The sequence below is a fragment of the Elephantulus edwardii genome, unplaced genomic scaffold (genome assembly GCF_000299155.1).
Source record: "Elephantulus edwardii isolate Elephantulus edwardi_28Jun2011 unplaced genomic scaffold, EleEdw1.0 scaffold00379, whole genome shotgun sequence".
NCBI lineage: Eukaryota > Metazoa > Chordata > Mammalia > Macroscelidea > Macroscelididae > Elephantulus > Elephantulus edwardii.
The window spans coordinates 1,148,914-1,158,705 of record NW_006400129.1 but is presented as its reverse complement, the minus strand read 5'-3'; the positions used below and the strand labels follow the sequence as shown (position 1 = coordinate 1,158,705).

The 9,792-nt window shown below is 37.4% G+C and overlaps 1 pseudogene across 1 annotated transcript in view; it reads left to right on the top strand.

Annotated features, from left to right (window-relative positions):
* The window catches only part of LOC102868519, a 211,929-nt pseudogene that overhangs the window by 97,734 nt on the left and 104,403 nt on the right, over window positions 1-9,792 (top strand). The window contains exons 7-8 of the transcript XR_439035.1: window positions 3,721-3,834; window positions 5,864-5,983. The product of XR_439035.1 is annotated as an uncharacterized LOC102868519 (transcript). The remainder of the gene's footprint in view (window positions 1-3,720; window positions 3,835-5,863; window positions 5,984-9,792) is intronic.

The following is a 9,792-nucleotide window of genomic DNA, read 5'->3' as shown; positions in this document are numbered from 1 at the left end:
CAGCTTCAGCTTGAACTTGCATATGAGTAGTTGGTGGTCTGTTCCACAATCAGCTCCTGGCCTAGTTTTCACAGCTGATATTGAGCTTCTCCAGTGATTTTTTCCACAGATGTAATCGATCTCATTCCTATGCATACCATCAGGTGAAATCCATGTGTATAATCTATGTTTATGTCTGCTAAAAAAGGTTTTTGCAATGACTAAGTCATTGATTGTGCAGAATTCAATCATTCTATCTCCAGCTTCATTTCTGTCACCAAGTCCATGTTTTCCAACTACTTATTCTAGTTGTTGTTGTTGTTATGTGCCATCGAGTTGTTTCCGACTTATAGTGACCCCATGCACAACAGCTCTAAACCCTGCTCTGTCCTGCTGCCAACCGCACCGCCTCTGACACACCCATCCCGATTACCCCAGTCACCGAATCAATCCATCTCATAGAGGGTCTTCCCCTCCTGCGCTGTCACTCCACCCTCCCAAGCATGATGTCCCTCTCCAAGGACCCGTCCCTCCTGGCAACATGTCCAAAGTATTTCAGACGAAGCCACATTAAAATCACCCACCTTTGCCTTGGTAGCGTACTTTCTAGCCACTAGGCCAACAGAGCTCTTTCTGTGTTGTTGTTGTTGTTTTTATTGTATTGAAATCAGTATAAAAATTTAAAATCACGATTAATTTTCTGTGTGCATCAGATACCCATTTAAACCTAACCATATCTAGCTGGTAATTAGTTGACCAGAACCCAATTAAATGAAAAGAAGATTATTGTATTCTAAGGGTTTGCTATAAGACCATATAGGACCGCAGTATGCTTATGGATGCAGGTGTTGAAAGTTTCCAGGTTGACCATAGGTTCCTTCAGTAAAAGGGACATGCTTGTTTTGTCAGAGTATTGATTTCGTAGGGATAGAGAAATCAGCAGTTGGCTATCTATAAGGGAGATAGAAGGGCATGAGGTGTGAAAGAGCTGTTTTGTCCATTTTCATGACTGTAGTTGTTATTGGGATGTTTGTAAGGGAGTATAAAAACTCCACAATATGTGAATGAAATGTAATGTAAATGGAATACTTACTATATGAAATAATGTATATGAATGATAAGAATATTGATTAAAAACCAAACCAAACAAAACAAAACTTTACAAATGGGTAAAAAGAAGACCTACTGACTGGGGAAAAACATTTAGCAATGATATCTCAGACAAGAGTCGCATAATGAAAGTTTACAGAATACTCCTTGTTCTCCACAATAAAAAGACAGATAACCCAGTTACAAAATGGGCAAAAGACATGGAAAGACTTTTCACAGAGGAACACATTTGGATGGCTAACAGACACTTGAAGAAATGCTCAAAATCACTGGCAATGAGAGAGATGCAGATTAAAATCGCAATGAAATATCATCTCACCCCAGTAGCAGTGGCATTGTTGAATGAAACAGCAAGCAATAAATAATCACGAGGATATATGGAGAGATTAGAACCCTCATACAATATTAGTGGAATTATAGAATGGAAATAAAAAAGCATATCGCGTTGGGAAAGTCTGCTGTTAGGGACCTCTCTAAAGTACTCAGGAGCAACAGTGTCTCTCTGGAGACTAAGGTGCGCCTGATACAGGCCATGGTATTTGCAATCGCTTGTTATGCATCAGAGAGTTGGACAATGACTAGGGAGGACAGAAGGAGAGTGGATGCTTTTGAGCTGTGGTGCTGGAGAAGGGTACTGAATATACCCTGGACTGCCAGGAAAACAAACAGATTTATCTTGGAGAGGATTAAACCAAGTTACTCCTTGGAGGCAAGGATTCTGGGGCTTCATCTTACATACTTTGGACATGTTGCCAGGAGGGACGGGTCCTTGGAGAGGAACATCATGCTTGGGAGGGTTGAGGGACAGCGCAGGAGGGGAAGACCCTCTATGAGGTGGATTGATTCGGTGACTGGGGTAATAGGGATGGGTGTGTCAGAGGCGGTGCGGTTGGCGTAGGATAGAGCAGGGTTTAGAGCTGTTGTGCATAGGATCGCTATGAGTCGGAAACTACTCGACGGCACATAACAACAACAACAACAGTTACAACCACTCTGGAAGTCAGTTTTGCTTTTCCTCAAAAAGCTGAATGTAGAAATTCCATATGAGCCAGCTATTTCACTCCTAGGAATATACCCTGTGGAAATTAGAACTGAGACCGAAATGGAGATTTTTACACCAGTGTTCATAGCAGTGTTATTCACAATATTGAGAACATGCAGACAGCCCAAATGCCCATCGACAGCTGAATGGATTGAGAAATTTTGGTACAGTCACATGATGGAATGCTGTGCAACACTCGGGAGCAAAGATTTTTCAAAATACCATATAACATGGAAGAGACTAGAGGCCATTTTTATTTATGAACTAACTCACTCTCACAAGGACAAATACTGCATAAGACCATAGTTGTATAAAAATAGATAACTACTTGGTTCAAAGAGGTAAGGAGCAAAGGTCTGAGAGTAGGGAGAGTGAAATCATGAGGTTTCAAAATTTGATGGACAGAGGGAGTGAGTGATAGAATTCGGGTAGATATGTCCGGGATCTGAAAAGACAGGGTAATGGCATAGATCAGTGGGGATTGATTTTACAAAAGAAAATGTATGAGAGCGAGCATGCGAAACACAGTGACTGAATGATTTGAAACAATATGTATTTAAATTTTGTTATGGAAGCCAACCTAAAATGAAGGAGGAAAAAAAAAAAACCAAACATCACCTCCTCCCACAAAAACAAAGACCCTAAGTGATAACTGTTTCCTAGTGGGCAAGCTGGAGTTTTTAGCTGCAAAGATTGAAGCTGTCAACAATGTCATCTTTCTTGGATCTGGTTACCAGGATTCTGGAGATCAGAGATGTGTAGCCTTCAAAAGTTTACAGTCATGAACTTCTGCAAATTACTGAATAGCAGTGATGTTGGTTTGAGTACTAAGGTGTGCTTATTCAGTTAACTTGCTGTGCATCTAAATGCTGGATTGCGAATAAGAATGACAGAATAAGAGTTGATGCCTTTGAACTGTAGTGTTGGAGAAGAGTACTGAATATCCTCTTGAAATGGTGAAAGAACAATCAGATATATCTTGGAAAAGGTGCACCCAGAATGCTTCTTGGAGGCAGAGATGGTAAAGCTTCGTCTCATATACTTGGACATGTTGGTAGGAGCGACTGTTCCTTGGAAAGGGACATCATGCTTGGAAAGGTAGATGATTTGCAAAAGAGAGGAAGACCCTCAACCAAGTGGATTGAAACAGTAACTGCAACAGTGATCTCAGCTGTGTCAGAGATGATGAGGATGGCACAGGATAGCCAAGGATTCAGATCTATTCATAGAGTCACTATGAGTCATACTTGACTCCAAGGCACCTAACAACACAATAACAGGAAGCCTTGTAGAATGAATGGGAGAAGGGAATAAAGATATCAGTATGCCACAGCCACTGGAGTAGGATCACCGTGTTAAGATAAAAGACTTTCTGAAATTAGAACTTTTTTCCTTTTCTTAAATTCATCACTGTGATATAATTCACCAAAAACAGGTTTCTGCTTTTGTGATTTAGGCATATTTTCTATAAACAATTGACCATTTTTTTCCTTAAAATAACTTACTATTTAGTCACATATGTTGAGATGTAAGCAGTTCATATCCCTGCTTAACCCTTATTTTAATTTTCTATGTTTTTTTTTATGCAGATCAGTTCACAAGGTGAAACAGTGAAAACTTTGTATTTCAGTTACCTTTCAATCCTTCAGAAAGTAGCCAATCATGTTGCTCTACTTCACACTGTGGGCACTTCAGAACAACAGGTTTGGATTGGTTTCTTAATACTTTGTGATAAGTATTTGCTTTAGAGTTTCTCGTAAAGGACTTCTAAAGGTACGGATGATTGCTTAGCTACTAATAACTATAAGGTGGAGTTGATTCCATAGTACCTAACAACCCCATGAAATTTTTCAGCCAAATATCCTTATGTTGTTTTGTATGGAATTTAAGAGGAAATGAACATACAGTTTTTTACTGTAGTTGTTAGAGATATATATACACGTATAAATTTTTCATTTCAAGGGATAATAACTTTGTTTTATGCCTAAAATGAATGTATTTTTTCTTAACATCCTTTGATGTATCTAATATAATTTGTTATTATAATTATATTATTATATATTATATTTATTATCTATTATGTATCTAAGTATATCAGGATTAATAGTATATCTGGATTAATATCAAGATTTATTTGTATTAATTAATTATTGTATTAAATATTTAAAGTATTCTCCAAATTGGTAAAAATCAGTAATTTTAAAGTTTTGTCACTTACTTACATTTTCAGGTGTATCTTCTAGATGTTTTTAGGTGCAATAGTTTACTGGGATTCATGATGGCACTGGATTGGGCAAAGCTCACAGTTGTTCTTATGATCACTATGAGTTGCAGTGGATGCTAAGGCACTTAACAACATAGCAACTCTGTAAATAGCAGATGTGAACTTTGCTCTGTCTCATACCATCCTCACAATCTCCACCCTTTTTCAATCCATTATTGTAGTTACTTGTGAGTCTCTCCCCCAGAAGATCTTCCTTTCTTTCTCTGACCCTCTATCTTTCCCATAATGATGTCTTTTTCTCAGGGAATATTCCTGACAATATTCCCAAAGCATATGAGTTGAAGTTTCACTATCCTTGCCTTTAAGGAACATTCTAGTTATACTTCCTCTAAGACAGACTCATTTATTATTCTAGAGCACAACATAAATATATAAAAAAACTTTCAAAATATCTTTTTTATTTAATTATTTTTATATTTTTTTAAGTGTTATTGATATTGGTGCTGTTTGATTGTAATTTTGAAATCTCTGGTGTCCTAATGGTAGGACGCTTCATTTGCTGCAATCTCAAAGTCACTTGATTCAAATCTATCAGCTTCTCCATGGGAGAAGGATAGGCATTCTCCTTTGTGATTCACTGCCTCTAAAGGTCTGACTCAATACACAACAACAACAGCAAATAGTGTTGGTTGCTCTTTGTAGAATATTTAGTTGCTTGGTTTGGAAATCTTAAAATACTAATGATAAAGTTAATGATCATATCAATATTTAAGATTTCAGCAAAGCTACATTTGCTGAAAGTATACATATATGCTAAACATCAAGGATGTCAGTTTTAATACTAAATTGCTCTAGTCATTTCAGTTGCTTCCTATGCATCTGAAGGTTGGATATTTAATAAGGAAGGTCCAAGAAAAATTGATGTCTTTGAATTGTGATATTTGTAAAAGTATTGAAAATTCCATGGATTGCCAAAAGAAAAACAAGTCTGTCATGGAGAAATCCAACCAGGGTATTCCTTATATTCAAGGGTAGTAAAACTTACTCTCACATGCTTTTTGGCATGTTGCCAAGAGAGTCCATTTCTTAGAAGAAATTCTTGCTGGAAAAAGTGGAGGTTCAAAGAAAGAGAACGTGGTGCCCAACATATTTGATTAACAGCGTGATTGTAAAAATGAGCTTGAGCCTGTTGCAGATCATAAGGATGATGCAAGATAGGCAAGATTTTGATCTATTGTTTATAGAATTGTTGTGAATGGAAGTCAGTTTACATGGCACTTAACAACAAGAGTAAATTAGAGTTGAATTGATTGTACCTAACTACATAAACAGCAGGATATGTACTTAACATATCTCATTAAGATTTTCTGAATTATTATTTTGACTTTGAAAAAGGAAAATCTTAGTGTTCATTACAAATTGGAATGCCCTTTTCATAAAATAATTTTAACTTCTGTATTTGCATATTTTAAGTTGAAGTCTTTTTTCCCTGCTTCTATTTCTTTTAGAAAACAATTATTGATAGGATATGTGATCAGGTATTTTCCAGATTCCCAGAATTTGTTCAGAAAAGCAAAGATGCTGCTTTTGAAACAATATCCGACCCAAAATACAGTGGAAAAATGAAGGTTAGTGCTTTTCTTTCAGGTTGCATACAGATAAAGATGAGATACAAAATATTAATCAAATAATATGGCAAAGACACTAATTAATCTCAGCAACTATCCAGTCAGTGAGGAGAGTGGGGTTGTGGCAGCATTTACTACCTCGTTGTCAATGCTGTGTATAGATAAGTACACACGTTGATTCTCAACGGTAAATGTACTTGAGACTTCATTGTTAATTCTCATTCTATTACAAAAAATAATGACTTGACCCTACATATTCAAGGATATACTCTCCAGAAATAGAAATGTTGATGTCAGGGAGCTCTGGTGGCCTAGTGGCAAGCTGCTACACTGCAGTTCTGAAGGCGCGCAGTTCAAATCCCTCAGATGCTCACTGGAAAAAGAGGGATAAGTCTCCTCCTGTGCCAGTCGGCCCTGATCCGACAGTACACACAAAAAGAAAAGAAATGCTGACCCTAAATAGGGTAGATTTGGGTGTTACTTTGGAATGAGAGAAAAAAGCTTGAAGATTTGAAAAGTGGACGAGGCCTCTGTGTAGACCAAATTCTCTGCCTTTTACTAGCATATGTAGACATTGATGACAAGGCAATGTTTGTTTTACTCAGCAAAAATCACCTGCAGGGCATGTTTGGTAATGCATTGCTGAGATGCATAAAACTCATTGCTTTTGAGTGGAAGCTGACTTGTAGCTGATCCATGAGCAGGTCTTTCAGAGGCTGTCAGCTTCACAGGACATTGTTCATCTTTCTGTCACAGATTAATTGTTAGATTCCAACCATGTGCCTTTAAATTGAAAGCACAAATCCTTACCACTAATCCACCTAGAGCTCTCTGTTCTATGTAGTTGTGTACCATTTAGTCAGAACTGACTCATTCATAGTTGACCCTCCAGTGGATTTTCAGAGGCAATAAATTTACTAAGGAGACTGCCCATCTTTCTTCTTTTTGAATGGGAGCTGCTGGTGAATTTGAACCATGGACCTTTTTCTCAGCAACATAACTCCTTATTGCTAAGCCACCAAAGCTCCTGTTAGAAATCACTACCTCTTTTAAAAACTGCTTATCCTATGGTTATTCATTTACATTTTATTCATTATCACTCTTGACTAAAAAGTTAAACTACTAAAATTAAATGAAAACTTATAATTCTGCATTTAATTTTCTGTGTATCTATTAAATACATGATTTGATATATCCTTTTATTTACAGTTCTATGTTAAGATGCTTCACATCCTTTGGGTGTGTTGCTAAGACAGGCTGTTCCTTGAAGAGAAAGATATTATGCTTGACAAGGTAGAGGAATAGCAAAGGAAAAGATGACCCTCCACCAGGAGCATTGGCACAGTGACTGCAGCAGTGGGCTGAGAGATCATGACGATGGGATAGGGCTCAGATCTGATCTTCATAGGGTGTCTGTGAGTTTTACTTGTCACGATGCCACATAACATCTAGGTGAACAGATGCTGAAATTTGAAGTAGGATGTTCAGAAGCCAAAACAAAGGGAAAAAATAGTAAAGTAAAAGAGTTGAACAGAATATTTCAAAGGGCAACATGAGAAAACAGAACAATGTATTATAATGTGCAAAGAGCTAGAATCAAAGAATAAGGGAAGAAATGTATCAGCTTGGTGCCCTTGTGGCAAGAAGCTGCACTGCAATCCCAGAGGCACAGGGTTCGAATCCACCAGATGCTCTGCTGGAGAAGGAGGGGCAATCTCCCCCTGTACCATTTGGATCCGATTTGATGGTACACATGCAATAATAAAATTAATTTAAAAAAAAAGAAAGCTCAGATATTTAAAGGGCTGCAAAATAAACTCAAACCTCGAGCTGGAACACTAAAAAGCAAAATATTGAATGATTGAGTAAGCATAAAATAAAAATAGAATACACAGAGTTTTGGTACCAGATAGAATTGGTTGACACAGAACCATTTTATGAGTTAGCATATGGTCAGGAACTAATGGCAATGAAGGAAGAAGTTCACTGAAGGTGTTGGTAAAAATATAAAATCCCACAATTGGTGGAATACCAATTCTTTGTTTCAGCAAATACTCTGTGCCAAAAAATTAGGAAGACACCTGCTTGGCCATTTGGCTGGAAGAGTTCCATATTTATTCCCTTACCCCAAAAAGGACATCCAACAGAATGAGAAATTATCAAACAGTATCATTAATGTGTTGTTGTTAAGTGCCTTCGAGTCGAATGCAACTCATAGCAACCCTCTGAACAAAAGACCTGAACACTTGTATCACTTTCATCGTTTCTCCAAGTTCATAGGGTTTCTGGAGGAAAACTGTTTCGGAAGTGGATACCACTCCTGCATCATGTGAAAACGTAATCTCTCTAAAGATCCAAAACCTTCTGGAACGGTGTATCAGCAAGAGAACTTTACCACATTCAAGCTTAATTTAGAAGACACTGTTGGCCCAGGGATATCATTGCTGATAATACACCTTGGCTAAAAGCAGAGAATACCAGAAAGATTGTTATTTTTATTTTATTTACTATGCAGAGATATTTGACTGGATCATACCGAATTATGACTAACATTGAGAAAAATGGAGACCCCAAAATGCTTAATTGTACTTATACCAAACCTATACTTTAGACCAAGCAGCTGTCATCCAGATACAGCAAGTGAACACTGTACAATTTAAAATTAAGGAAGATGTGCATCAGGGCTGTATCCTTTCTCCATACTTATTCAGTCTGTATACTGAACATATCATTTTAGAAGCTAGACTTTAATAAGAAGAGTGTAGCATCAGGATAGGAAGAAGACTCTGCGTTAGAATTATAATACAGCCTACATTATGCAAATGCTGCAACTTTAATTGCTGAAAGCAGAGAGTACTTGTAGTGTCTGCTGCTGAAGATCAAAGACTACAGCCTTCAATATGGATTACATTTCAACATCAGGTAGATTAAAAAAAAATCATGACCATGATTTCATCCTGCATGGATCACAGGCAACACCCTTGGCAGCAGTCAAAGAATCAAAACACATGTTGGGAAAACCTGCTATTAGGGACCTCTCTAAGTTGTTAAGGTTAAAGGGAAGACTGGGAAAAAGTATTTGGTAATGACATATCAGATAAGGGACTTATATCCAGAATTTATAAAATATCCAGAATTTATAAAATACTTGAGCACCACAACAAGATAAAGGTAAATAATCTAAAGAAAAATGGGCACAGCATATGAACAGACACTTCACCAAAGAAGACATTCACATGGCTAACAAGCACATGAGGAAATGTTCAAAATCCCTAGCTCTAAGAAAGATGCAAATCAAAACAGCTATGAGATATCATCTCACCCAGTCAGAAAAGCAAAATTTAACAGAACAGCAAGCAACAAATGCTGACAAGGTTGTGGAGAAACTAGAACCCTTATTCACTGTTGTGGGGAGAGTAAAATGGTGCAACCACTGTGGAAGGCAGTATGGCACTTTCTCAAAAAATTGCAAATAGAGATACCATTGACCCAGCAATTCCGCTACTGAGAATATACCCTAAAGAGACTATAACCAACATCCAAGCAGACATATGCACACCCATGTTTATTGCAGCTTTGTTCACAATAGCAAGAAGTTGGAAACAACCCAAGTGCCCATCATTAAATGAATGGATAGAGAAGCTGTGGTATATTCACACAATGGAATGCTATGCTGTATTGAAAAACAAGGAACTCATGCAATATTATTCAAAATGGGTGAACCTGGAGGACATTATGCTGAGTGAAGTATCTCAGTCACAAAAGGATAAATACTGCATGGTGCCACTGTTATAAAACAGGACTGACTT